Here is a 26,397-nt window from a genome sequence, read left to right on the forward strand (position 1 = left end):
CTCAGTATGTGTCTGTAAGAACTTTCTACACCTCAACTATTTTGCAAGGTAGACTTCAGTTTGGGGGGCTAGCAGGTAGACTGAGTGGGGCTCACACAATACAGCGTTCACTGTATAGAAAGTGGGGGGGGGCTGAGAGAGAGAAAAAAAACATGCCTTTAGTATATTAGACAAGGCAGATAATTCAATGTCTTTTTACTGTGCCATCAAATAGCTTAAAATATTCATGCCTGTGTCCAGGAAGGTCACTTTAACACCTGAAGAAGAGATCTTTTTGGCTGGTTTGATATAATTGATTAAGTTCATTATCAGCCTTGTCCACTTCTTCTGGAGGATCAATAGGCTTTAAACAACTTCCATCTATCTACATTTATTAAATAGTCACTTACTCCTGATAGACAATCTAGCGAAACAGGACACTTTCTGGGAACAGATTCTATCATGCTTGTTAATTCAGGGCTAAATGACTGTTTTTGGTTGGAACATTCTGATAATGGGGGTGGATGCACCCCCCCACACATACACAGCCCCCTGCTAGGTGTGTCACTTGGACAGATTTCTCCTGTTATCCCATGTCTGTGAATTGTCATTTAATTCATTAAACTGAACTCCCTAGGGAACACATAGCAATTTGCTGCCTCTGTGGAGGTAACCTGAAGTTTGACAATCTCTTCTATAAGCGCTTTTGGAGAGAGTCCTATTTTGTGCTATATGCTCTCACAAGACCATCTGATTTGGTTAGTATGAAAGCAAGTTCACTCCCTGGTACAGCATCAAACCAAGCAATCTTCTTTACTACTTATGAGTTTCACCTGAATGCAGTGTCTTTCTTTTTCTATTTTGGAGGTGGGTTATTGCCAAAAAGCAAATGGAACCTTATTTTTCAGTCACACATTGTCACATTGGTGAGAATTAACTGATGGACCGGAAAAAGAGTCTGAACAGTTCTCATACGATTTCTGTACTGATCTTCCCTTTTGTGTGTAGAACTTGGCTTGCATAGCATCTATGTAAAATTGCTAGAGGAAAGTGTGTTTCTAGGGCTAAATGCCATTACTTTCCTATCTCAAAAGGTGTGGACTTTGAGAGAAATACCAGTAAAGTCAGATATCTCTAAATATTGCAGCTCTCCTTGGATTACTGCATTGAAAAGGGGAAAGAATTGGGCTAAAACACAATCTGAAACAAAATACTGTATTAAAACCAGAGTTGGTAATTCCCAACAGGTCCACACTTTTTATTTAATGAAATCCCCTGGATACAGATTAATTTTCTTTGTACAACATTTATTATTGCATTTGCCCATAAAGAGGAACAGCAGAAAAATTGATAAATGGATTGAAAGGTTGCCTAGTTTCACTGTAGATTCTTTAAGCACCTACATGTCCTTTGCTTTAAAAAAAGAGAGCTAGTTTTGTTACTACATGTGGATATACAGCAGGGGTAGGCAACCTATGGCACGTGTGCCGAAGGCGGCATGCGAGCTGATTTTCCGTAGCACTCGCACTGCCCGGGTCCTGGCCACCAGTCCGGGGGGCTCTGCATTTTAATTTAATTTTAAATGAAGCTTCTTAAGCATTTTAAAAACCTTATTTACTTTACATACAACAATAGTTTAATTATATATTCTAGACTTATAGAAAGAGACCTTCTAAAAACATTAAAATGTATTACTGGCACGCAAAACCTTAAATTAGGGTGAATAAATGAAGACTCGGCACACCACTTCTGAAAGGTTGACAACCCCTGATATACAGTTTAGTCAGTGCATTGCTACACACATTTTTTAACATCCTACTGCAACAGTACACTAGGGGGACTAACTTTTTCTTTCTCTAATGGTGGAAGCAAAAAAATTAATGTAATACAAACTAATACACATGAAGACCCCCAGCTCTCTCTCACTAACACCATTAGGGTCCTACACTTGAAAGGAAAATCAATATGTGTAAATGTAAGTGCTGAGTTCACAGAAGAAAAAATATTTTAACTAAACACCAGTAGAGAAATGCTGGTTTCTGCTACAAATAAAACTAGGCTATTGAAGCGTAGTTTATAAAGAACTCTATTGAAGTCTTTTAGCCATTACCAAAATAAAAAAATGAGGTTAAAAATCCACTGTTGGCATATGAACTAGACTTTTGAAGACTAAAAAATATAGATAGATACATCCAGGTTTTAAAATTCTCATTGCGCAGGCACCCTGGGACTGGAAATCCTAAATTGGAAAATCCCTGGCCTGCAAGGCATGTAAACTCTTCAGTGGCTGCATAATCACTGTTGGCTAATTAGATTGGTATTTTTAATCTCCCACTGTGGCACAGGTTAGCTTTCCTTCTGTCCCCTCTACCTTTAATGCTCAAAGTCTGTGCTGTGCTTTGCATCTCTGATGTAGTGCATTAGTAAATACCCCCTTTAACTGATAGTTAAGAAGGAAGCATAATTTGCAGATATTTTGGTACCAGTGTGTGGTTAGATCTTTAACAAAATAGCTAATATGAGTATGGCAGCTCTGTGCTCCATTTGCACAAGACAGGTTGGATTTTGGTTTCGATTATACAACAGGACAGTAATTCTTTCAGGTTTTGGAGGCATTTGCGCCAAGTTTGCTGGACGGAGAATAACGAGTAGTATTGAATAGCAATATGTCAGATAGCTTGTGCCAGCTATTGAGCTTACCTGAAAGTCCAGGTGTGGTCCCTAATAAACCACAGTATAGACAGAGCAATGGTGAATAGCATCATCATCATCACTCCCATAACTGCATTGGTCGTTCGGGCACCATCACTGATGAGCAATCAACCAATTGTCTCCACCCCTGACAATTGTGTGTCAGTGCTCGAGTCTCTGCGAAGTCCATTCCTATCCACTCTTTTATGTTGTCAGTCCATCTCTTCTGCTGTCTACCTCTTCTTCTCTTCCCCTGTACTGCCCCTTGGAGGATGATCTTGGATAGGCCAGATGATATTGTTACATGGCTGTACCACATCAGCTTGCGCTTCTTCACGGTCGTCAGGAGGTCTTCATATGACTCAGCGCATTGGGTGATGTTGTTGTGGACCTCTTCATTAGTGACGTGGTTGAAGTAGGAGATGCTCAGGATTTTACGGAAGTATCTCATCTCTACTACCTGTATTTTCTATTCAAGTTCTGCCATAAGGGTCCATTCTCGCACACATACAAAAAAATGGAGATGACCAATGCATGCAGCAGTTTCACTTTGGATTCCAGGGAGATGTTCTTATTCCTAACTGGCCTCTGCTGCTGCTGTTTGCGCAGTTCTTGCCAGTATTTCTGCCTTGGATCCTTCATCAGTGATGATTGCCCCCAAATACTTGAAATGTTTCACTGTCTCCAGTTCTTGTCCACTGACAGTTACATGTGAGCTGATCCAGTCATGTTTGTTTGTGATCTGCTTGATTTTCTCTGTACTGATTTCCATGCTGTATTTTGCGGAGGTTTCATCCAATTATTTCACAAGGTTGGCAAGGTTTCACAAGGAGAGGGATAGGAATGGGTAAAGTCATTGGTGAGAGAGGCATGGCTAATGGAAGGAATAAACTGTCATGGGATGCGGAAGTGAGGGGAGTGGGTGGCGTTTTGAACTAGTAATGTGAGGTTTGGTTTGCTAGAATCTAGAAACTTCTGGAAGGTGGTCAGGGCAGCTCAGTAAGATGGTTTTATATAAAGCTGTCTACGACTCATTTTTTCCGTCATCACATTACTGAATTCACTTGATAGCTGTTTCTCATTCTATCTTTAGTATAAACTGCTGCTAATCAATACTGCAAATGGATGAATAATGTTAAGAAATTACCAGACATCAGTGTATGAATTTGTCTGACTCCACATATCTGAAGTTGAAGATAGTGGAAGAAAACAAGTCATTGGATGGATGTAAGTAATGAAAAATGATCACTCAAGTGTTGCCAACTCCTGCAGTATTTTCTGTTTTTTCTTAAAGCCCCAGTTCTTGGAGTCATGTAGTTATATGAGAATCTCAGCTTTTTTTTTTTTTTTTTTTAAGTTCCTAGCCCTCAGGGTTACAGAGAGCAGGTTAAAAACATAAACCCTAATGGCTCAATAACCAAAAGTCAAATCCAACATTTATTGTTTTTAAAAATCCAACATTTATGATTTTTTGGAACCTGACTCATGAATTTTGAAATGTTTGGTGTTGGCAATACCGCTATTCTTCTACAGTAAAATGTAGACATTTTCACACATTTTTAGTACAAAGAGAGCAAGGATTTGTGCTAATCTCAAAAAAATTAGATTTTCTGCACTTATTTGGATTCTTCAAGATCAAATGTGCCATTGCATTAAATACTTTTTTTTTAATTGAAGTGGAAGAGTGGAATAGTGATGAGTTTGAGGATCCTGCAAGGAAGAGAACTTCTGATGCTATCGTTAACATTGAAATATTATCATTTAAATCCCTGTTCCAGACCTTCCAGTAGCTTTTCAGGCAGCTGTTCAACATCAGTTTCATTCAGGAGCAGAGTGTGTTCATCTTCAACAACCACCCCAAAATGACATAGATCAATCTATGATTATGCCATAAAAATAAATGAAAGGCAAAGACTTTAACTTGATAAGAAAGTTGCAACCTACTTTTATGCTGACAACATCACCTTCAGTGTTGCGCAAAATGATCAATTTAGAGAAATGGTTGAAGCACTTAGCTTTGGGTGTACTCCTTCAGAGACATTTAAACTCACCGGCATACTAGTAGGTACTACAAAAATAGGAAGAGGAAAATTTACAGGAAAGACTGAAAGAATCCGCATTGACATTAAGCACTTGTCTACACGGTTGAGCAGTACACATTACAGGGATGTGATTGCTAAAGTACGCCAACATATTGTGCATTAACTGGCCCATGTGGACCCTACTGGCTTGAACTAAATGTTCTCTCTTGCATGTTAATGTCGTGCATGTTAATACACACGAAGGAACTTTTAGTTCGCACCAGCAGGGTCTACATGGATCAGTTAGTGCGCAGCATGTTGATATGCTTTAGAAATCACACCTCTCTAGCGCAGATTGCTGTGGCATATAGACAAGCCCTAAGGCAAGACTGTTGGCCTTTTATGAAAAATGACCTGATAATGGCTTCAAGAATTCATATAGGAAAAGATTCCTCCTTACTTAATGGTATTGATTCTACACCAAGCTGCTGAGGAAATGCAGAGAAAAGTATGATAATTAGGTCTTTGCCATTTGCTCTGACAGCAAAAATACATAATTTTTAAAAAATAAGAACTTCTTGGGTGCAGTCATCCTAAACTTTTGAGGTTTGGGCATTCACTGTTCAAACTTCATTGAGAAAGACGTAACATATAACATGGGCCTAAAGGATGTTATGTGAATTTTTAAAAAAATTCATCCACAAGCACCCACACAGCTCAGGAATATGAGGGAGGGAGGGAGACAATGAAGGTGGCTTTAAGTCACCAGCCACACTCCCCAATCTTGGGGCTGGCCTGCCACTTGACTAGTTCCTTTTGTAAAGTAGAGCCGCCTCAGGGCTGCTGTGCTAAACATTGGCTGTCAACAACAGCCCGGGGCTATTGTGGCTGTTGGGGGTTGCCAGGATGCTCAGACACAGTGGCCAGGCCCTTTTTCTCCCTGCCACACCCCTGTCTTGGGATCCATGAGTAGTGGCAGTGGCTCCTGTGCCACCAGAGAATTCTCTCACACCTGCAGACTCCCCAGGAAACCAGATCAGCTGTCTTTCTAACTGCTTTAAGCTGTTGGGAGTGGATCAACAACTTCATCCAACTACCACAGGAATGTTGAAATTTCCATTGAGCACAAGGAGGACAAAATAGAACGCGGCACTCATTTACATAAGCAGGGAGTCTAGAGAGTCACTAAAGTTTCCAAAGCAACTGGAAGGGGATTTTTGGAGGGTCATGTGAGATTACAGGTTAATTACACTATTGTAACAGCCTCAGTGGAAAAATAGTGATCTAATTAACAACAAAGAACTAGAAACACACAAGGACAAAATCAAAAAGCTATACAGCGAAGCTATGTAACCTTTCCACCAGTTATTCCACAGGACTGATCCCAGATACTTAGGGCATCATACAACAGGTTGAGCACAGAATTGGAAGAAGAGGTTGAAATGGATTTCTACCCCAAAATTATATATTAATGAAGAAGGTTGTGTTTCAAAGCAAATTTTCCTTCAAGGGTCTCTTTTATGACTACTTGCATGACAAGTCTGACGTGCTGAAGTTAGACTGTCTGTTGGCTTTAGGTCTAATTTTTGCATGTTGTTCAATATATATTAAATGTGTTCATTTATTTTTAAAAATAATAAATGAAGAATGGGGGAAGCAGGAAGAGAAGGCAGAAGCTTTACAATTTTTATTTAATCACAGGGAACATAAATGACACCATTGTGCTACTAGTGCATGAGAAACTGAAATTGACCAGGGTGTTTCCTATGCAAAGGGAGTTCTTCTGGGGGGCAGGTACTGTTGTACAAACATCTAGTAAAGAGTAGATAATAAAATGGGGCCCAATCTGGTTGATCCCTCTGGGTGCTACTGCAATATTAAGTAATCAAAGGCCTGGTCTACATTGGAGGGGGGGGGGGGGGAGAGAAAGAATCAGTCTTACGTAACTTCAGCTACGAGAATAGCGTAGCTGAAGTCAACGTCTCTTAGATCGACTTAGAATAATTTACTTTGCGTTCTCGTGGAGTGGGATCGATGGCTGCTGCTCCCCTGTCGACTCCGCTTCCACCTCTTGCTGTGGTGGAGTCCCGGAGTCGATGGTAGAGCGATCGGGGATCGATTTATCGCGTCTACACCAGACACAATAAGTCGATCTCCAATAGATCAATCACTACCAGCCAATCTGGCAGGTAGTGTAGACGTACCCATAGAATCATATGACTGGAAGGGACCTCGAGAGGTCATCTAGTCCAGTCCCCTGCACTCGTTGGAGGACTAAGTATTATCAGCAATAAAAATAAGCACAGTAATAAAAGTGCAAAAAGTAAACCAGTAGTAAAAAAGGGTTTTAAAAAATTATTTGTGCTGTTTTTTATGATATACTCTGCTTCCAAGATAATGAAAATGCCAAAAGAATAAGCTAGCGTTCTTACCTTTTAAATATCTGAAAGGAAATAAAATATTTAAAGTGCTTGGAGAAAAATATTTCCTTGCTCTTTTAAAGTTGTAATTAAATATTCTTTGTCAAAATAGTCTAGTTTAAGACACCGGAGAACTAAGTTGGCATAGACAGCTAGTAGCTGGTGTAGAGATAGGCAGAAGTCACTATAAATGAACATTAGGGGTCCGAGTCTCCAATGAGTTGTTTATACCTATGCAGAGTAGGTGTAAAATGCTTCTAGGTTGGAATTCTCCCTTCTCATTAATGGTAGCATTTTAAACTTTCTTTGCACTTGGGTAAATGACTTTCTAAGGTGCAAAGCCCGAGAGAACAAATCTCTCAAATGTCCCTCATTTTGAGTGATGTCACTCATTTTAGTCCTAAAGTTTCCTACGTTACATGGAGGTTTGGTTGCCCCCCTCACTGTTGTTGTCGAAAACTATTTATGTCAGAAATAAAAAATCCTAAGGCTAGAAAGAGAGAGTCACTGACATGAAAGGAATCAATGCCAGAGCACTTTAAGCTTCTAGCATGGGTAATTTTTTAATTTTTTTTTTTTGGTTGCATTCCTTATTTTGGGTCTGTCCCACATTTGGTCTTGTCAACTTGACAGTGGCAGATAACTGGCCCGTGAGTCTTCAAGTTATAGGCTGACTGTCCAAATGTTACGTGATTTAGAAAAAAACATTTTGACTTTTCTGGTTGAAACAATGGAGTTGCAAATGTCACTGTAGTAAGTGGTGGTTCTTCTGCATTTATTTGTATTACAGTAGCACCTAGAAGCGGCAACTAAGAGACGAGTCCTAGGCCTGGTCTACACTGGGGAGGGGAGGGTGGGGGGAATTTAAGTTACACAACTTCAGCTACGCAAATAACATAGCTGAAGTCGACATACTTAGATCTACTTACCGCGGTGTCTTCACTGCGGTAGATTGACTGCTGATGCTCCCCCGTCGACTCCGCCTGCGCTTCTTGCTCCAGTGAAGTACCGGAGTTGACGGGAGAGTGCTCGGCGGTCGATTTATCGTGTCTTCGACCCCCGCTGGATCGATCATTCCGGAGGTAAGTGTAGACGTGCCCCTAGTGTGCTAGGCAGAGTACATACATAAGAATGTAGGAACGGTCATACTGGGTCAGACCAAAGGTTCATCTAGCCCAGTATCCTGTCTTCTGACAGTGGCCGATGCTAGGTGCCCCAAAGGGAATGTACAGAACAGGCAACCATCAAGTGGTCCATCTCCTGTCTCCCATTCCCCGCTTCTGGCAAACAGAGGCTAGGGAAACCATCCCTGCCTATCCTGGCTAATAGCCATTAATGGACCTATCCTCCATGAACTTATCTAGTTCTTTTTTGAACCCTGTTATAGTCTTGGCCTTTACAAGATCCCCTGGCAAAGAATTTCAAAGGTGTGGAAAAAAATACTTCCTTTTGTTTGTTTTAAACCAGCTGCCTATTAATTTCATTTGGTGACTCCTAGTTCTTGTGTTATCAGAAGGAGTAAATAACACTTCCTTATTTACTTACTCCACACCAGTCATGATTTTATAGATCTGTCTATCATATCCCCTCTTAGTCATCTCTTTTCCAAGCTGAAAAGTCCCAGTCTTATTCATCTCTCCTCATAAACATAGGAAGAAACAGCTCCTGATTAGAGGTGCTTACAGTTTGCTGAGATAGATTTGTATTGAGGTGCTTCAAAGGGATATCTGTTACTGTTTGTATTTATTTTATTTTTTTCAGTTGTCATTTTATTGTCATTTTGATCTTAAGTCATTTATATAACACTAATTTATATAATAGTAGATTGCTTAAGTGTTGTGGAATAGTAATTAAGGCCAAGATCCGGCATTGTGATCCATTGGCAGACAGTGACACTCTAGCAGACTGCATTGTAGGTTTGGGACTTAAGCATGTATTTATTTGTATTAACTTTATATTTTTCTTGAAAATACTAAAATATAATCTTAGAATAAATTGGTCAAAGAAGCTAGTTTTGCAGGATGAAGACAGATCCCCATTGCATCTGTCCAGTGATGGTAATTTATGCAGGTGAAATGAATCTAACATGGCAGGTGCTGAGTCAACCATCCCATATGGCTGGCAATCCAGGTTCCCTTGTGTTTTCCTGTCCCTCCCTTCTCCTCAGCTGTATGACACATGCATACAGTATCTGAATTCATCATATAACAACTCTCTGATTACTGAGGACTGGGTCCATAATGTCTCTTTTAAATCAGGAATGCAGCTATAACTTGCTGGTAAAAAATTAAGCTGTGGCCAGAACAGTAGTATTCTGGCAAGACACAGATAATGTTGCTAGGAAGAGAGAAACACTTAGAGGAGCGGGTTATGACACTGACTTCAGCCATTGCAGAGAGAATCCATTCTCTTATTTTCATGGTAGTGCATAGTCTGAGGTTCTTATTAGACTCACTGCTGCTCCTAAATAAGCAGATTGTCACAGGGCAAGGAAATACCTTCTTCCATCTTTAGCTAGTCATTTCTCTGCGATGTAGACCTACTCACTAAAAGAACAGGAGTACTTGTAAAAAGAAGAACAGGAGTACTTGTGGCACCTTAGAGACTAACAAATTTATTAGAGCATAAGCTTTCGTGGACTACAGCCCACTTCTTCGGATGCATCCGAAGAAGTGGGCTGTAGTCCACGGAAGCTTATGCTCTAATAAATTTGTTAGTCTCTAAGGTGCCACAAGTACTCCTGTTCTTCTTTTTGCGGATACAGACTAACACGGCTGTTACTCTGAAAGGAGTACTTGTGGCACCTTAGAGACTAACACATTTATTTGAGCATAAGCTTTTCGTGGGCTACAGCCCACTTCTTCGGATACATCGCAGAGGAATGATGCATCCGAAGAAGTGGGCTGTAGCCTACGAAAGCTTATGCTCAAATAAATTGGTTAGTCTCTAAGGTGCCACAAGTACTCCTGTTCTTTTTGCGGATACAGACTAACACGGCTGCTACTCTGAGACCTACTCACTGTGATTCATGAATTTGTCACTGATTGCAGCTCACTCTGCCTGGGGATGACTGTGAAAGTTCTAGCTAGTGCAAACAACATGCTTTCTAAGATATACAAATCAAAGTGAGTTCATCATGCCAGTGCTCCTCATGCTCCACTGGCTTCCAGTTCCTATCTGGATCTAATTCAGGTTCGTGATCATTTTACTCAAAGTGCCACTGCTTGATCCGAAGTCAATGAGAATATTTATGCTGACTTCAATGGGCTTTGGAGCAGACCCTTAATTGTCTGGATCTTAAATACGGTATCTTGCTGTGGCATCAGTTTCTGCCACTGCTTATGCTTAGTAGTAACTTCCTCTGTGAGTAGACTTACTGAAGTCAATGCAGCTAATCATGGAATGAGGTACTATCCATTATAAGGATGGCAGAATCTTGCTCTTAGAGACTGTTTCTCCATCTATGGCCCATGAACAGAACTGAGCTCAGCTGTGATATTTGGCCTACGGAGAATAGGGTGAAACTTCTGGGGGCAGAGAGCTCTCAATGGAGGGTCCTCAGCATAGAACTACTTTATTACCAGAGCCCATGATGAGCCTGAACCTGGTCCACTTGACAGCATGCTGCATGACACATTGTTTTGCACTGTGGCTAATGAGCAACGGAGCATCCTAGATAAAGAAAATAGTTGAAAGCCAGGAGGGTATGTAATGGACAAACTTATGCAAATCACAATTTTGTATCTAATGCTACCAGTGACAGGTGCTTTTAGAAATTCTTAAGGTAGTGAGGGATGGCAAAGGAAATGGTCCTTCATTCTGAACAGATTACTGATGTTAAAGCTTTACTTACTGTAGAGGGGATGGGGTGTGACTGAGTGCCTGGGATGGACCACACTGAAAATGCCACACTCAGGGCAGACTGCAAGAAATAGGGCAGGCAATCCCCAATAACTGGTGGTTTCCTCTATAATTAAATTCACCAAACCAGTAATAAAAGTGCTTCTGCAACACCCCACTGGTTAACTAGAAGCCAAAGACTGTCCCCTCTAGGCATTCCAGCCCTTGGCTTCCATCCAGCCAACCAAGTCTAATATAGTGAGGGGTTATTGAAAACCCATTTCACCATGTGTCAGGTTCTTTCTAATCCCAAAGGACCAGACACACATCCTGAGGTCAGTATGAATCTCCGATCTTACCCAAATATCACGCTGTCAGCCAATCCTTGGTAAACTAGGTGAAGATTTAATAAAGAAAAGAGTGGTTAAGGAATCATATACATACACATGATTGCAAAGTCCTTATATCAGGTTTGTAGCAGTGTTAGGTAAAAAGCAAGTCCTTACTCACCTCTCCAGCACCCGAGTTCGTGCGGAGTTGGTATGGGGCTCACAATCTGTCAGAGACCAGACACCAATTTGTTGATCAACGGGCTCACACTATCCTTAGCTTGAAAGGCTTCAGAGTAAGTGTGGCAAGTTTATTAGGGGTGAGCATCAATATTTATACACAGAAGTAAACAAAGTGATTAACAGATCATAATGGTCATGCATAATCAATCAAGATTCTACAGGATAAAACAGGTTAAAATGTAAATTCAAAAAGAGATAAGGGGAGATGGCTACTTAAGGGGAGGGAGGTGTCATGAGTAGTTCGCAGGTCAGAGCTTTGATTAAAAGTTCAGACAGAGATATCAAGTCTGGGTTAAGTTTAAGCTCATCAAAAGTTCAGACTCAACATTCCTCCATTTGTACCTTTGGGATAACTATTTACCAAAAGCTACACCCCATTTTAAGGAGCCAAGGGCCGCTTGGCAATTTCAGCCTGGGCCAACTCGAAGAGAGTAAGGCCCTTGGCTGAAGTAGGAAAAGAATAAACTGACCCACATGAGTCTATGAGGGAGGGGACACACTGAATACAGCAACACAGTATTATAAGGATTACTATGGCCCCAACAATACCCACCAAGAGTTTTTTAACCCACCCAAATCCAGGCAGCCAATTCCATAAGGCTCCCCACCAATGATAAGGTGGCTGGCCAGAGGAGTAGTTCTTAGCCATTTCCCTTAGATGTTTGGTACGTTGAAAAGTGTCAGAGTAGGTGTCATTTACAAAAACACAGCATTCTTCATTTATGAGGGCACAAGTTCCTCCCTGGGCTGCTAACATTATGTCTAAAGCCATTCGGTTTTGCAAAGCTAACTGGCGCAGCTGGGACATTTCCCCGGCCTGATTCTCAAATAGGGTCGCAGTTTCATTGGTTAAAGATTCTAGTAGTCCCTGTAGACGGATGACACCACCCCTCAAGCTAATGACACCAGCCCACCGGTGCCACGACAAACCATCACGGATATTAATATCTCTGAAGGTTTCACGGATGTTACGAACGTGGGGAAAATGAGGGGGAGTGAGGGAGTTGCAAGAAGGCGGTGTTAGCCATGCTAAATAACATGACCCTGCCCAATCAGGGGAGAGAAAGTAATAAGCTTTGGGCCCGCACACCCAGTATGTTCCATACAATGCGTTTCGGGTATTCCATTTCTCAAAGTAGGAGGTAACCCACCACCCGTTGGACCACTGTTCCCCTGGTAACGCAGAGGGGTCGTTGTGCGAACTGCAGAGGCACAATTTGGTAGTGGTGTTTTCAAAGGGCAGTGTAGTACTGCTTGAGCAGTTGTAGAAGGCAATCGTATGTCCCTTAGCAATTAGTTGGACACCCTCGTGATCTGAGCAGGGCTTCTTAAAAGCTGACTCTGAAGGCTTGCCCACCCATGAAAAAGTTGGATCGGGGTGAGGGATCCACATATGGGATAAGTGGGATGCGCAAGGCTTGAAGCCAAGATTTTTACTAAAGGCGGTGCCATTAAAATACATGTTGCATTTACTTGTTCCCACAAAAGTTGACCCCTTTTCTTTAACAAAACACAGTGATCCTGTCTGATTGGTTACCCTGAGATATCTGTTAATTGGCACTCCTGTTTTGTCCCATGTAAGATTGTGTTGGACTGGATCTTTTACTCTAGCCGGTGGCATCCAAGTCATATTAGCAGTGGTCAGGGGAATGGGTGTGAAGGGGAGTCCCTGTTCTGCATTTACTGGAAATTGAGTACATACCCAGCAATTACGTCTATTTCCTAAAATACGAGTTTTAACCTCGTGGGAATATCTAATAAAAGCATTATCTTCATAAGCAGAAAATAAACTAAAAAGGCATAATAAAAAACATACAGTTGTCAGAATAAAAGGTCCTCTCGTTTTTGCTGAGTCAATTTAAGTCTGATGTCTGAAAGAGGTAAGCTGGTCCACTGGTCGGAGGCAGTGTCCTCAGTGGTGGCAAGAGCTGCTGGTCCGTCACTGTGGTCCACTACGGCTGGCTTGACGTGGGAGTGGTGGATCCAGGATTTGCGTCCTTCCAGGAACACTGCAGTCTGGGTTGTTAAAAGAACCTGGTGGGGTCCAGTAAACCTCGGCTGGAGGGTGTCGCCACGAACGAACTTTTTGGCCCAGACGAAGTCCCCTGGTTGGAACGGGTGGATCTGTTCTTCCAGCGGCACAGTCTGGGAAAACTGCGAGGCTTTCCAAAGGGTACGGAGGCGAGCCTGTAGGGAGAGAAACTGGCATGCGGTCAGATGATCCCCTCCCAATAGTGAAACATCAGCACGTGGTAGCGCCCCGCCTTTGAAAGGGGGGTGTCCATAGAGCAGTTCAAAGGGGGATAATCCCAATACACGGGTTGGGCGAGTACGAAGGTGAAACAGGACCAAGGTGTTTCTGTACCTGAGGCCACTTTAACCCTGTTTCCTGACAGTATTTAGCCAATGTAAACTTAAGCTTCCTATTCATACGCTTAACTTTCCCTCTAGACTGGGGGTGGTAGGGTGTATGAAAGGAGTGTGAAATGCCCAGTCCTTGTTCTAAACGGCCAAGGACATGACCAGTAAAGTGAGGTCCGCGATCTGAGTCACGCACGAGAGGGATGCCAAAACGGGGTACAATGTCTCTAAGGAGAATCTTTGCCACTGTGGCAGCAGTACAATTAGCAGTAGGAAAAGCTTCGACCCAGGAAGTCAGAGGGCAAACCAAAACAAGGAGGTGCTTTTTCCCAAAAGCCTTTGGCATATCTGCAAAGTCAATTTGAAGATGTTGAAATGGAGCAGCAGTCGGAGGTCTTCCACCCTTAATTTTGTTAAGAGGCGGAGCAGGTCCATTACACTGACATGTGCTGCATGCTTTCACTATTGACAGGCAGTAGGGTTGAATGCCTGGAGCATACCAAAAGCGAGCGATGGTGTCCACAAGGACGTGCGTGCCGTAGTGACCCCCCTTATTATGGTGCCAGCAAACTGCCACAGGGTATGTGGAGCGAGGGAGGCAGGCTCGGCCATCCAGCATAAGCCAGGTCCCTTTGACCAGAGTGGCTCCGAGGCTCTCCCACAACTGTAGTTCAGCAGCGGGTACTGGTACGGGGTGCGGTGGAGTAAAGGAGGAGGCTGCAATAGCCAACGTGGGCATGGCTAAGGGTAAGACGGCAGCCGTCTTGGCGGAGGCGTCAGCCAGGGCATTCCCACGGGTGACGGGGCTATCATCTTTAGTATGGGCCCGGCAGTGAACTACAGCCAGGACCGAGGGTTCTTGGAGGGCGTCCAAAAGCTTGTGGATGAGGGGGAGGTGCTGAATGGGTTTACTGGCAGCTGTCTGGAAACCTCGAAACTTCCAGAGGTGGATGTGACAATGCACAGCTCCAAAAGCATACTTGCTATCAGTAAAAATGGTAACGGTCTTACCAGCGGCCAACTGGCAAGCTCGGGCCAGGGCATAGAGTTCGGCGGCTTGGGCTCCCCAGTTGCCTGGCAGTGAGGCGGCCTCTTGAATGTCCCATTCAGAGGTGACTGCATAACCGGTGAAACGCTTGCCATCAACATAGAAGAAGCTTCCGTCCGAGAAGAGGATGCAATCAGGGTTGTCCAGTGGCACGTCAAACAGGTTGTCCCTTATCTGTAAGATGCTACAAACTACTTCCACACAGTCGTGCTGATCCTGGAGGACTGGCAGGTCAGGAAGCAAGGTAGCTGGATTAGGGGGCCCACACCTTTCAAAAATTAGGTTAGTGTCTTCTAAGAGTTCGGCCTCTAGCTGTTGCTGACGATGGGCCGAAAAGACTTGGGTTGTGCCCCTACGCAGAAGGGCTGACAAGGCATGAGAGGTCCAAACCGTGGTAAAATGACCCAGGGTCAGGCTCTTTGCCTTTGTGATCAGCAGGGCAGCTGCTGCCAGAGTCCGGGTGCAGGATGGGGTTCCCTGAGCGACAGGGTCGATCTGCTGAGAGTAAAAAGCAAGCGGGAAATGGTGGGGCCCGCTCAGCTGGGTAAGGACGCCACTAGCAATTCCGCCCCTCTCGTGGACAAAAAGGTGAAAGGGTTTGCTGTAATTGGGGGGGCGGAGAGACATGGAGGAGGCCACACTGTCCTTGAGTAACTGAAAGGCTTGGATTGTGTCCGGGGACCACTGCAAAGGGTCAGGAGCAAGGTTAGCAGTGAGTCGGTGGAGCGGTTTGCTTAACTCCCCACAGGACGGCAACCAGGGGCGACAGAAGCCAATTAATCCTAAGAAACCTCGAAGTTGTTTCTTGGTGTTTGGCAGAGGGCAGTTTTGGATAGTCTTTATGCGGACTGGGTCCATTTGTCTCCCCTCTGGGGTTAACAGGAAGCCCAGATATCGGACCTTCTGTGAGACCCACTGAATCTTGTTAGGGTCTACCTTGTGGCCTCTGGTGTGTAGGTATAATAAAAGTGCCTTACCATCGATGCGGAGGGCAGCTTCTTCGCAGTTACCTAATAGGATGTCATCTACGTATAGGACTAACGTGGATCCCTGCGGACTGGTGAAGCCTTCCAAGTCGTGGCGGAGGCATTGGCTGAAAATCGTGGGGCTGTCTCTGTAGCCTTGAGGAAGTCGTTGCCAGACATAACTTTGTCCCTCCCAGGTGAAACCAAAGAGATACTGAGAGTCTGGGTGCACAGGAATGCTGAAAAAGGCTGATTTTAAGTCAATAACAGTGAACCACTCAGCATCCCAGGGGATTTGGCTGATGATAGTAGCTGGATCAGGAACTACTGCATGAAGAGGGACCACATACTGATTAACAACCCGTAGATCCTGTACAAAGCGCCAACGAATAGGGTCTCCGTCCTTTTTAGGAGGCTTTTTGACAGGCAGTATAGGGGTGTTACAGGGAGTGCGCTGAGGGCGGACTAGCTTTTGTGCAATGAATCCCTCGATAATGGGGCGGATGCCCTCCCGGGCTTCCAGCGACAGGGGGTATTGAGGGACTGACGGGGGGGTTAATGAGGGCTTCACTTGAATCCTTACTGGCTCTGCCGAAAGGAGCAGGCCAACATCAGTGTCAGAAATTCCCCAGAGGGTTAAAGGCAAGTCAGTGAGGTCAGGGGAGAGAGAGGGGGGGGTTTCCCAATTACCCTGAGTTGGGGCCGAATCTCCTAACACTGTCATCAATAATCCTACCCCTTCAGGAGTGCAGGTCAAAGTAGCCTCAAGCTTACAGAGTAAATCCCGGCCCATCAAAGGGATCGGACAAGCTGGGGAAAAAAGAAAACGGTGAGAAAAACATTTATCAGCATAAATAACATTTAGAGGCAAAGTGAGTCCCAGAGACTGTGGGTTGCCCTCCACCCCAGTTGCAGTTTTAACCTCAGAGGATAGCCAGGGAGAGGGGGCATGATTTAAAAGAGAGAAAGTAGCTCCAGTATCAATGAGGAAGGAGACAGGCAGTCCTTGGACTGAAAGGGTTAGACGAGGCTCTTTGCTGGGAGGGGAGAAAGTGAGGAAGGAGCCGGCTAAAGATATTAAGGAAATAAGACCATCACATTGTTTGCCTTCGCCCCCGGGGTACCGTCATTGAGGAGGCTGAGTTTGCTGCAGCTGCTGCTGTTGCCCGTAGTTGATCCAGGCCTGGGGAACGGGCTGAGCTGGTGGTGCAGGGGTGTATTCGTCCCTGGTGTAAGTATCTGTGGATGCGACCAGACCCTCTGGGCGTCCCCAGGGGAGGGGTATGCAACCTGCTGCATCTGCTTGATTTTTTGCCTAGTAATTACTTTTCCCGACGTGTGCCCCTCCATTTCCCCCCTATCCCTCTGCAGAGATTCCGATCTGGAGTCCTGCAGATTCCCCTCTGCGCCCTGGAGAGAGTCCCCCTGCAGAGGAATAGGGGCAGGTGCAGTGGGGACCAACTGACGAGTCAAAACACGCCGTGGTTTACACCCTTCATCGAAATAACATGGAGGGGGTTCACTCTCGGGAGAATACCTGACTGCCATAATTTTTAAAGATTTCCACAGCTCTGCTGCTGTGTCCCAACAAAACCAGTAACATAACTGTCCCAGATAGTCTTTTTCGATCTGGCTCCTTACTCCTCTTAAGGCAGCCTGTTCGAAAGAGCCATACGAAGGCCACCTCATCTCCGGGTCGGCCAATACCGCGGTATACCCAGTCCAATTCCTTACACACAGTGTGTACAACTTCCTCCTAGACATTCCTGTCTGTACTGGGAGTTTCCCTTCGTTCCATAACTTATTTACAATCCCCAACGGACTCTCAAGAGGCACGCTAGTCCCTTGACTCATGGTGTCTGACAGGAGCCCTCCAACTGGCGTTTACCCTGCTGTCCAGTACACGACCCCTCAATATTGAATTGGCTGGGAGAAATCTCCCGTGGCGCCTGCCAATTCGTATATGAGTGGTCTGACCACTGGACAGAGGCACCGCACAAAGCAAGTCCTTACTCACCTCTCCAGCACCCGAGTTCGTGCGGAGTTGGTATGGGGCTCACAATCTTTCAGAGACCAGACACCAATTCGTTGATCAAGGGGCTCACACTATCCTTAGCTTGAAAGGCTTCAGAGTAAGTGTGGCAAGTTTATTAGGGGTGAGCATCAATATTTATACACAGAAGTAAACAAAGTGATTAACAGATCATAATGGTCATGCATAATCAATCAAGATTCTACAGGATAAAACAGGTTAAAATGTAAATTCAAAAAGAGATAAGGGGAGATGGCTACTTAAGGGGAGGGGGGTGTCATGAGTAGTTCGCAGGTCAGAGCTTTGATTAAAAGTTCAGACAGAGATATCAAGTCTGGGTTAAGTTTAAGCTCATCAAAAGTTCAGACTCAACAGCAGTGATGGAATAAACTGCTGGTTTGCAAAAGTCTCACTGGAATCGCTTAAACAGATTAGGGGTCATCAGTCCTTGTTCAAAGCTTCCTTGTTAGAAATCCAGTCCAGAGACATGAAGCAGGAAATGAAGACAAAATGGTGATGTCTCAGGGGAGTCTTTTATATTCTCTGCCATGTGCATGGAATTTTACAGTCTCAAACAAAGCCCACAGCCCGTTTGTGGAAAGTTACTGGCCCAAGATGGAGTCCAAGGTCACATGAGCATATCGCATGTCCTTATATGGTTTGCTGACCCACAGGAGGTGGCCAAAGGTCCCTCGCTGTCTGAGGCATCCTCAGGAAGAGCTATCTGGATGGGATGAGTTTCTTCAATCGTATGGTGAGATTGGAGAATCCTTAATGGGCCATCCACATATAGCTGTCTAGCCTTGATGTAAATTCTATCTGGTGGGTGTCACCCAGGAATACAACATGTGTGTAAGATCCAAGTACATAGCCAATATTCGTAACTTCAGATACAAAGATGGTACATGCATATAAACAGGATAATCATATTTAGCAAATCATAACTTTTTATTGACACCTTATATGACACACACCGTATAAGATTTATGGAAATTGTGTAACAGTGGTAACAGCAATGACATAATGGTTACTTTTCCTATACACAGCATCACAGGGGGATGGAGTTTAAAATATATGAATGAAACGTGCCTATTTTTCTTTAAATTAACTTCTCTGATTACATTTTTCTACTCACAAAAATGGGGCTGATTGATGTGCTTTAATCTGTGCTTTTAGTATGACTCGGGTGTTGTGCAAGCCAGGGTTTGAGCCAGTGCCCCTTAATAACAACATATACTGTAGTATTTTCTACTATTTTAATACACTCTGTCTTGAGCAGAACTCATTTCCACTGGAGTCCAAAGCGTGGGAATAAAACCCAAGTCTTCAAAGTGAAACAACAGTAGTGCATTAATCCGGTTGGCTACCAAGATCTACCTTTTCTTTCACTTGAATTCTCCCCCTAAAAATGACAATCTTTTTACCATGGCATTTTAATTAATGTTAGTAAAGTGCTTTGAAGATTAAATGCTTTAGATAAGTACTAAATGCTATGATGGTTTTCATTTGAGAATACTTTTGATTAAAGAGGCTCCTGTAATGGTTTGTACTTGGTGGGGAACAATGGAACTGTGATGATTTTAAGTGTGTTTGGCGTGTTTGTTTTTCTGGCAAAGCACAAATCTAGACGTGTGAGGTGTCATTGCAATCTGTGGCTCAGGAATAGCTTTCTGATGTAGATGAGCATCTGTTTCTGGAAGCTTGCTCCATGGAGGCCTGGCTTGGAAGTGAATCCTGAGATTACTTTTTATGTCTTGAATATTCTATGCAGAACATCTAGCGTGAGTGGTGTGTGTGTGTTAACGTGTCTCTGACAGCAGCTGTGAAGGTCCAAGCTTCTCTCATGCCTACAGCTTTGTTTTTTCCTCCCTCCCTCTCCATATCTACATGAGACCAATTGACTAAGAACTGAGATTCTCTGGCATTCTTATAGTTTTGTATCAGAAAAGGCTGAGGATCCAAAAAGCAGAGAATCTCCTTCCTAGCTTGGCCCAGTTTGTGTAAAAATACCTTCCTTTAAGACTACAGCCAGGAAGACAAAAACACAAGGTTCTGATTAAAACACTGGCGTATCATCCCATACTCTGCATGTAATATAAATCGAGAACCAACTCAGTGTTGGTTAGAAAAATTTGCTTCATAATTGAGTATGGAATATGATATGGACAAAAGGCTGACTTTTATTCCAAGCCCGATGAACTGTTCTTGATAGAGGATCAATAAAACCTGACATGGGGCCAACTTTTTAGAAATATAACAATTTATAACATTATCTCAGGCATATTCCAGGGCATGAGGCCCCAATCCAGGGCCCATGGGAATCAGTGGCAAGACTCTCTCATTGACTTGAGCTTTGGATCAGAACTTTAGGGCTAGTCTATACTGCGCAGCGCTTTAACATGGCTTGTGTAGTTGTGAGAGAGCTCTCCCAGCGCTCTAAAAAAACCCACCTCCATGAGCGGCATAGCTATCAGCGCTGGGAGGACGGCTCCCAGCCCTGGTGCACTGTCTACACTAGCACTTTATAGTACTGAAACTTGCTGCGCTCAGGGGGGTGTTTTTTCACACCCTTCAGAGAGAAAGTTGCAGCGCTGTAAAGTGCCAGTGTAGACAAGCCCTTAGTGTCTGATCCTGAAAGGTTTTTAGGTTAAGTAACTTCTTTTGTGTGGTCAATGGCACTCGTTGCCTCTCAAGATCCTTTAATAAGAATTGTGTGGGTTTTTTTTTTATTATTTTTTTTTTTAATTCAGCTATGAGTTTTCTTGGTGGTTGTCCTGAGAAAGGGTTACTTATCTCACAGACAAATTGGTCCTGAGACATTATCATAATAAAAAGAAGAACAGGAGTACTTGTGGCACCTTAGAGACTAACAAGTACTCCTGTTCTTCTTTTTGCGGATACAGACTAACACGGCTGTTACTCTGAAACTTATCATAATAAACATGATTAATAATAACATAGGGTACCTATATGTTTGAATTCAGTGTTCGTAAACTTCATATAGTGAGAAGCACATCACAGCATGTGCAAATGTGCAAGTTATACTTTAAATGAAATATCTTAATTACTACATGGCAATGCTAGAGTCGGCAACAATCTTGCTGAAACATTCCTTAATTTGAAGCAGAAATCTAATGCTGGAGATTTAAACCATTTCCTTCCTGCTTACTATTCAGAAAATACTGGCTTTAGCATTCAGAATCCTCCCCTCCGTTTTAAACACTAAACAGTTAGTTTAATATGCAAGTTCTTATAACAGTGGTTTATGATCTCTAGATTAGAAGCAGTGTTTCTGATAAAAACAAAAAAGATGGTTACTTCATTTTTTTATTTTGTGTATCACAATATCTTCTGAAAACTGTTCTTTGAGATCAGGGAGATCGTGTTTATTGTGTTGTCTGCAGTTTATAAAAAGAGGTTGAGAGGCATGCACTAGTTTAATGGCAATTTGGTGAAACCTTCTAAAAGTTTGCTTTTGGGGCTCAGTGTAATACTTTATTTCTTCTAGAGTCCATGGTTAAGATCCTAAGGCTATGTCTACACTGGCAACTGAATGACAAAACTTTTGTCTTTCAGAGGCGTTAACCCCCTCTCCCCTCCCCTCCTCCCTCCCCCCCCCCCCCCCCCCCCCGAAACACAAAAGTTTTGCTGATGACAAGTGCTGGTGTGAACAGCGCTTTGTCAGCAGGAGCTCTCTCCTGTCAACAAAGCTAACATCACTCATTGTGGGTGGAAGTTTTTTGTCGACAGGAGAGCCAACAAACAGCGGAACTTTTAGTTCCATGTGGTGACATGGAAGCTGTGTAGTGTAGACATTGTCCAAGTAAATGTAGGCTCTCTCATCAACCCTAGTTTGCATTTTGGACCAGATTGTGGAGTGGTTACACACCCTGTGTAGCATTTACATTTAAACAACGGGGACTACTTGAGAGAGTCACTACTCCTTCTGAGGGTATGGCTACACTTGCAGATGTACAGCGCTGTGAGTTAAACCTGCCTTCGTACAGCTGAGTTGGGAAAGCGCTGCTGTCTGTCCACACTGACAGCTGACAGCGCACTGTCGTGGCCACATTTGCGGCACTTGCAGCGGTATTGGGAGTGGTGCATTATGGGCAGCTATCCCACAGCTATCCCACAGAGCACCTCTTCCCATTCTGGCACTGTGGGTTATGGGAAGGGGGCTGGAGGTGCGTTGTATTCTGGGTCCTGTCCCAACGCTCCGTGATGCATCGCTTTGCATCCCAGCAATCCCTGTGTTTCCGTCCACATTTGGCGCCATTTTTCAACGGTTTCTGTGCAGCGTGATCTGTGTTCCGTTTCGGTCTGGGGGAAATGGAGCCCAAACTGCCGAGGAGTATGCTGATGAGTCTTACCAGCACGTCACATTTGGCAGTCGAGCTATTCCTTAAGATCCAAAGTGACAGTGGGGAGTCCGACGATGATAGCGAGCCGCGTAACGCGTACGACACGAAATTGCTTGTGGCATTTACGGACATGCTCAGCACTGTGGAACGCCACTTATGGGCCCGGGAAACAAGCACCGAGTGATGGGATCAAATCGTCATGCAAGTCTGGGATGACGAGCAGTGGCTGCAGAACTTTCGGATGAGAAAAGCCACTTTCATGGGACTGTGTGAGGAGCTCTCCCCTACCCTGCGGCGCAAGGACACAAGATTGAGAGCTGTCTTCCTGGTGGAGAAGCGGGTGGCTATTGCAGTCTGGAAGCTGGCAACTTCAGACAGCTACCGATCGGTCGCGAACCAGTTTGGAGTGGGAAAGTTGACAGTTGGAATCGTCTTGATGCAAGTTTGCAGGGCCATTAATCGCATCCTGCTCATAAGAACTGTGACTCTGGGTAACGTGCAGGACATTGTGGATGGCTTTGCACAAATGGGTTTCCCTAACTGTGGAGGGGCAATAGATGGGACGCATATTCCTATTCTGGCATTACCCCACCTAGCATCCGAGTACGTTAATCGGAAGGGGTGTTTCTCTATGGTTCTCCAGGTGCTTGTGGATCACCGTGGGCGTTTCATTGACATTAACGCAGGCTGGCCCGGAAAGATGCATGATGCACACATCTTTCGGAACACTGGCCTGTTCAGGAAGCTGCAGGCCGGGACTTGTTTCCCAGAGTGGAAGATCACAGTAGGGGAAGTCGAAATGCCCATTGTGATCCTTGGAGACCCCGCTTACCTGTTAATGCCGTGGCTCATGAAACCCTACACAGGGAGCCTTGACAGCAGCAAGGAACGGTTCAACTACAGGCTGAGCCGGTGCTGAATGATTGTGGAGTGTGCTTTTGGCCGTTTAAAGGACCGCTGGCGATCTCTGTATCGGAAGCTGGACTTGGCTGAAAACAACATCCCCACGGTTATATCCGCGTGCTGTACCCTCCATAATATTTGTGAAGGGAAGGGTGAAAGATTCAGTCAGGCATGGACCTCCAATGTTCAACACCCGGAGGCTGAATTTGCACAGCCAGAGAGCAGGGCTATTAGAGGGGCCCAGCACGGGGCTGCAAGGATTAGGGATGCCTTGAGGGAGCAATTTGAGGCTGAAAACCAGCAGTAATGTCTGGTGCCCTGCATGGGAGTGAAGTGCAGTGGTTACAATGTTAGTAGGAATCTGTGTTTGCTAAGCTGATTTGCAGTGCCTGTTTCTTTCCTGGGCTAAGGTATCTTTTACTTTATGCAATAATAAAGAATATTTTCAAAGCCAAAAAATCCATTTATTGAAAAGAAAATTCATTTATTGAAAGAAACACAACTGTTTGGGAATCAGAAGGGGCAAGGGATTGGGGTGGGGAACGGTACTATCACAGATTTGCGTATGTCCTGTCTGGAGTGCTGTGCAATGAATGCTGCACTTCAGGATGGCTATACTGTATGGTGATGGGGGTTGAGTGCAGAGGGTAAGGGTCGTAGTTCTCGGGGCTGGTTGGTGAGGATACAGGTGTTGGAGGCAGTTGGTGGTGGTAAGAACCCAGATGTTGGGGAAAGTGGGTTGGCGGTGACATGGAGGCACAAGGGAAAGAGTTTTGGGACAAGGGCTGCAGGGGGCGCGGGCGCGGTAGTGCTCTGCCTGCATGGCTACTAGCGCCTGGATAGAGTCTGCTTGGCGCTCCATGATGCTTATCAGCCGCTGCGTGCTTTGCTTCCGGTGCGCTGCATTTTCCTTGCGGATCCTGCTTTCGTTCTCCCTCCACTCCTGCACTTTTTGATTCTCTATAAGAGATTGATGCATCACTTTGTGCAGCATGTCGTCTTTGCTTTTTCATGGTCTCTTCCGGAGTTTTTGCAGTCTCTCAGCCAGTGATAACACGGACTGCTGAGATCTCAAGGTTGCATCTGTAAAGGCAAAATGCAACACTTAACAGAGGCAGCATTGTTTATACCAGACAGAGAAATGATCTCCCCGCACTTAAGGAGGGCACACACAGTCTACACAATAGCATAATTTTCCCGTCCCAAAGAGAGTGCACATAACTCATGGGAGCCCCAAAATGGTGAGTTAGAGGGACTGATTGTTTCAGAGCTGTACTGTCCTCTAGGTTTCTGTGCCTTGGGGAGAGCCAACAGCTGCAGGGGGCACCTACACTGAACACTGTCCCAACATTTTCCACAGGAGTTTATCCTGAAAGATATCTCGCTGCTGAGGGTGACCTGGGAAGCAAGGGAGGGTCTTCTACTGCAATGCGGCTTCCGCCCTGGCCCATATGCAGCTTGCCTGTGTGCAGCAATGGTCCCCCCGCCCCTCATGGCACAGTGGCACGGACACGTTAGCCTGACTGGGACAAGGACCACGGTGGCTCTCCCAAGAAACCTGCACAAGCGCATTGCCCATGTTCTTGATGAGACTTTTGAAGAGATTACCGAGGCCGATTACTGCGATGTGATAGACCACATCAATGCGCTATTCTGCATCTAGGCATGCATGCAGCCCTAACCCTCCTCTCCTGAAAAATGTCCTTCCTGAAAATAAAAGCCACTTACCGGGAACCAGTTCTCCTGTATGTCCTCCACCAAGTATCGGCCGCTGTGACTGGCTACCTTCCTCCTGGCTTAAGAAGAGCTCCTGGCTGCATGCCTCCAGGATTCCGGGGTGTCTCCCCCCACCCCACCCCAGCACCCTCACTCCCGCTTTCCTCCTCCTCTCCCCGCTCTGAAGTGTCCATGGTGGTGCTCGGAGTGGAGGTGGGGTCACCCCCAAGTATCGCATCCAGCTCTTTGTAGAATCGGCAGGTCGCGGGGGGGGAGCACCCGAGCGGCCGTTTGCCTCGCGGGCTTTGCGGTAGGCATTCCACAGCTCCTTCACTTTAATTCTGCACTGCAGTGCGTCCCGGTCATGGCCCTTGATATCTGCCCGAAGGTATCGTAATTCCTATGGCTGGAGCACAGCTGGGACTGGACAGCTTCCTCCCCCTAAACACTGATGAGGTCCAGCAACTCGCCATTGCTCCATGCTGGGGCTTGCTTGGAGTGTGGAGGCATGGTCACCTGGAAAGATTCACTGATAGCACTCCACACCTGGCTGAGCAAACAGGAAGGGGATTTTTAAAATTCTCGGGGAATATAAAGGGCGGGTCTGACGGTTGGTCACCTGAGACCAGGGCAGTAGAATTCGAACTGATGAGCAGAGTGGCTAGAACAGGCATTGTGGGATACTGCCGAATACTTCTGGAGGCCAATCAGAGTGCATTGGGCGGCCACACTGGCTCCGCAGTGCAGCAGGGGCAGTGCAATACTCTTTATTCCTCTCGGGGAGGTGGAGTACAAGCAGCGCTGTAGCCGCGGAGATACAGCGCTGTATGCGCCTTACCAGTGTGGATGGGGAGTGAGGTACAGCGCTGTAGGTGGATTTATTGCGCTGTAACTCGCAAGTGTAGCCAAGGCCCGAGATGCACAGAGTTGTGCTGTGACCAGTGCTTATTACACTTCCCCTAATCTTCTCACTGTCATCTTGTGCTCCCCAGTCTGCCTTATTCTTCTGTTGTTTCTTGCCTTACATGATAGACTGAAAGCTCCTTGCAGCAATAACTGTCTTTTTGGTTTGTGTTTTTACAGCACCTTGCATGATGGGTCCATGATCTCTGATTTGGGGCCTGTAGGGGCTACAGTAATACAAAACAAACAAAAGCAACTAATAATTAAAGCATTAGACAGTTTGACAAGACTGGCAGGACTCATTTAAAAATTGGGCTGTTATCACTAAGGTTATTGTATGCATCTTTAAAGCAAACCCAAAGCCTCGCTATACAAATTAAAGAGATTATGTGCTTGCCATACAGAACTACACAGGAACAGTAGGCTATTGGTGGCATTTGGTAATAATGGCTACAGTATTAAAATAAAGATGGAAAACTAACAACAACTGGATGGGGGGGGGGGGGGCAAAACAAACTCTGTAATCCTCTGGGATAATGGCTCTAGTCTAAACAACTTGTTCCTGTGATTTGTTACTTAATG

General features: G+C 44.8%; 1 protein-coding gene across 1 annotated transcript in view; it reads left to right on the top strand.

Annotated features, from left to right (window-relative positions):
• The window catches only part of LARGE1 (LARGE xylosyl- and glucuronyltransferase 1), a 377,994-nt gene that overhangs the window by 967 nt on the left and 350,630 nt on the right, over window positions 1–26,397 (top strand). The window lies entirely within an intron of this gene.

Source organism: Malaclemys terrapin, chromosome 1 (assembly GCF_027887155.1).
Source record: "Malaclemys terrapin pileata isolate rMalTer1 chromosome 1, rMalTer1.hap1, whole genome shotgun sequence".
NCBI lineage: Eukaryota > Metazoa > Chordata > Testudines > Emydidae > Malaclemys > Malaclemys terrapin.